The following is a 3,893-nucleotide window of genomic DNA, read 5'->3' on the forward strand; positions in this document are numbered from 1 at the left end:
AAAGGTGCTGAAAATATTTTGCGTTCCTAATTTCATTTCAATCAAATATTTACATTTTCATTTCGGGGGAAATGTTGAAGCGTAAATAGAGTTAATAAGATTATTTTAGGTTGAGGTTTTGTTTGTTACTAAGGTGGGCCAAATTCAACGGGGCTGTGAACAAATTTTGCTTTTGGGGATTGTGAAACCGCAAATTTGTTTACATGTCGTACTTGTGCACAAAACCGCAAATTTATTTACATGTCGTAGCAGATTAATTTTGAATTTATTTACATTTCGTAGCAGATTAATTTTGGATTTATTTACATTTCGTAGCAGATTAATTTTGGATTTATTTACATGTCGTAGCAGATTAATTTTGGATTTATTTACATGTCGTAGCAGATTAATTTTGAATTTATTTACATTTCGTAGCAGATTAATTTTGGATTTATTTTGTACTCCCCACCTAACTAAAATGACGCCATAAGTGCATAATATTATTTCATAAGTATGTCTCGTTGGGAACAACTTTATTAGCGAAACAGTATGGAATCCCGCTATAGAGTCAATGGCCTGTGAAGCTCCGAATCAAAATGTTTACCCACGAAGAATAGGAAAGTGTCATACTTATTATAGACTTATGACACAAACTGTCAATATTACCGTAAAACTGAAATTTGTTTTTTTTTGGGAAATTACTTTTAACGCTTTAACCATTTCAGTATTAAGTCGACGACTAATCTGTCGGATACTTTAACGTAAATCAATAAAATTGGGCCTAATTTAACCCTTTACCCAAATGCTCAGCCAACAAATTTGTCCCCCCCCCCCCCGTCCAAGTTCTCGCTAAAACCATTATCGCAGCTTGGTCCAAAATCGCAGGAAAGCGTTCGCCGGGCAGAACGAACTTAAAGACAGAGAGAACTGTTAACGAGCGAAACGACACGCTCTGGGATTGGCCGGAGGAGAGGCGACTTAGCTCCGCCTTTCGGGCCCGCCACCCGGCCTTCCGGGGGGAGGGCAAATGAAAGCGCCACCCGAGATCAAAAATGGATTCGCGCTTGACGGAACGGACGCCAGAAACGCCCAGCAGGAGGTGCCGAAAAACACGTTCCAAAACACACAAGTACTGGCAAATAGATTTACGCGTGTCCAAAATAAATTGGTGGAAATAATAAATTGGCGAATATATCGCGCCGTTAATACGACGAAGGGGCCCCGCGAAGGATGGGGGCCTTACCCCCCCCCCCCCCAACCGTGTAGTTCAGGATGATGGCGGTTCATTAAGGGAAACTAATTATTTCGCTAACTAAGGCAGTTGCTTTATCAGCGTAATTAGGATGGGTTTATTATATAGACACAAGTATTACGACTACAGGTAGTGTCGTATTTTCAGTGCCTAGTTTTGGTCAGGATCTGTATCTGGATATATTTTAAAGTTAGTTTTCGTGTTCATATTTATTTTTAAATTTAATTAAAGGCCTATGTTTTCTTCTGCCTGTCTCCCTTTAAATTAGGCCAACATGTTCAGCGGTTGGCCTACCACCAGGGTATTTGCGCTCCACTAAGTTAATTTAAAGGGGGACTGGCAGAAAAAACCTATATAGGCCTTTAAGAAATTTTAACGTAAAGGATTGTGTACACTCGGAAACTTATCCGTTGCCTATCTTAAATCATTTCAGACCACGATATTAAGCCCAATAAGTTATCTTTGCCTGGTAGTCATAGTGATCCTGATGGGTGAAAATTAGTATTTAACTTCCCAATTTTATTTCGCTAGAGTCGTCGACCTTTTTGTAGACATATCGGTACGAGCTATTTGTAAGTTTTTAAATTTCTTCAAATTTGTTTAGGGTTTAGCTTTTTTATCCCTTTTCGTAATGGACTTATCTACTTATTCGCTAATTTTTTCATCCTTTGCAGTGCAGTCCATAGGTGGTCCCTTTTAACGTTACATTTCGTATTCTCCACCACCCTCCCCTTTTTCGCCTTTCCGTTGCTACGCAACTCATTTTGAAATTTTTAATGTTTAGGCTTAGTTTCTCTTTTCGGTTTAATAGTCGCGAACCAGATTTCCCGCACGGTACTGACGAGTCCCAAGTAGGACGAAACCGGTCTACCGTTGGAATTTCTGGCTATTTAATTTAATTTAATTTAGTTTTTCACTCGACGATCTATTTGGTCCGAGTTTCGCGTCATTTTGTTCACTCGAAGACCTATCGGTACGAGCTATTTGTAAGTTTTTATAGATTTCATCAAATTTGTTTAGGGTTTAGCTTTTTTATCCCTTTTCTTAATGGACTTATCTACTTATTCGCGAATGTTTTCAACTTTTTTGGATGCTGACGTCCATTCTAGGTCCCTCAGCGCGTCAGTATAATTATTTGGACTAGCCGGCACACTTTTGAGAAATAATTATAGAATTATGGTACATTTTATAAAGCGGTGTTCCCACCGTCGACACGTCGACAAAATGAGACAAATAATCGTTAAAAAATCCTCGTTTGATAAAATCTAACGAACTACGTCCATCAAAAATAACGAGTTTGATTTATTTAATTTAAAAAGTTAAAACGATAATTCGGGAAAAATAAAATATTCTGGGTCAAATAAATAAATAAAATGACAACAAATGTCACTTATCCGACGATAACTGGCAGTAAATTAAGGCGAAACTTCGAGTTGTAAATTTAAATAATGTGAAACGATGAAACGAATGGTAGAAGCGGAACCCTGCGTGTGTGCGCAGCTGCGAATCAGGGTGGATACCGGAGAATTTCGAAATAATTCGGCAATAAATAACTGGAAGATTGAAGAGCCATATCAGCCTCGTGACAGCGCGAAACACGGGACGGTTTTCCTTTCATTATTATTATTACTGTTAGGACACTTTGCAAAATCTCCGGGCGAAAAATATCATTTTGCCATCGTCCAATCGCGATTCGCTAAAAAAAAAGGAATCAGCATTTATCACTTGTCGAAAAAAGCGAAAAACAAAACCGTCGACCTACCTAATAGTTACCATTAAGGCTGGCAGTGGGGTAACGACCACGCTTCGAGATCGAGGGTTAATTTGGGTGGTAAGCGTAGGACGTAGACGGCTAAGGTTAGAGCTAAAACACCCTTTTTATCTTACACGGAGTGAAGCTTTATAACAGTCAAATTGACGGTCATTTTTCTCGAGGTTGAGTTGATAGAACGCGAGTCCAATCGGATAAATGAACGCGAATGAAAAACGATTCAATTTGCATAATTTATTTATTTATCGCTCTATCAAAGAAAATTCTATTACGAAAAGCGGAAGGATACAATATATATATTAATTAGAAGTACGCCACTTTATCTACTGGTAATGTTATTCGTTTGAATAGGCATTTTCCGGTTGAAATTCGTCATTATAATAAACCTAGTGATTTTTCAAATAACGAAATTTTGTTTTGGAAATTGATTTGTATTAACAATTTCCTTAAATGGAAAAATATGGCTTATAAATATTTTTTTATGAAAGGTAATTTTCGTACATATACTTTTAATTATACTTAGGTAAGGTTTGTGTTTTTTTTAGAAATACGAATAATTGTATCGACAACATTTTGTGGAGTGTGTTAATCTGCGAGCTCGAGTCGAAAACTATGTTCACCAACGCGTCTTCGATAATAAAGTAAAAACGCGAAACTCGGACCAAATAGATCTTCGAGCCGAAAACGAATTAAAAAGTAATTAAAATTGCCAGAATTTGCAACGGTAGACCGGTTTCGTCTTATATTTGGGCCTTTATTTAATTATCGAAGACCTATGGTGCGAGCAGAAGTAAACGAACCGAAGTTATTGAAATAGCGCTCAGAATCGGAGGGCGTTTTCCTTATGAAAATGATGCGAAAATCGAGTTAAATAAAAGCTAATTTCCAACC

The 3,893-nt window shown here is 37.5% G+C and overlaps 1 long non-coding RNA gene across 1 annotated transcript; it reads right to left on the minus strand.

Moving 5' to 3' along the window:
• Positions 1–2,853: 2,853 nt before the first annotated feature.
• On the minus strand, positions 2,854–3,060 carry LOC149948627 (uncharacterized). The gene is made up of 2 exons (XR_016480657.1): positions 2,994–3,060; positions 2,854–2,927 (listed from the first exon to the last, which is right to left on the minus strand). It is a non-coding gene; the product is annotated as an uncharacterized LOC149948627 (long non-coding RNA).
• Between the last annotated feature and the right edge of the window lie 833 nt (positions 3,061–3,893).

This window comes from Leiobunum rupestre, chromosome 4 (assembly GCF_980474605.1).
Source record: "Leiobunum rupestre chromosome 4, qqLeiRupe1.1.hap1, whole genome shotgun sequence".
NCBI lineage: Eukaryota > Metazoa > Arthropoda > Arachnida > Opiliones > Sclerosomatidae > Leiobunum > Leiobunum rupestre.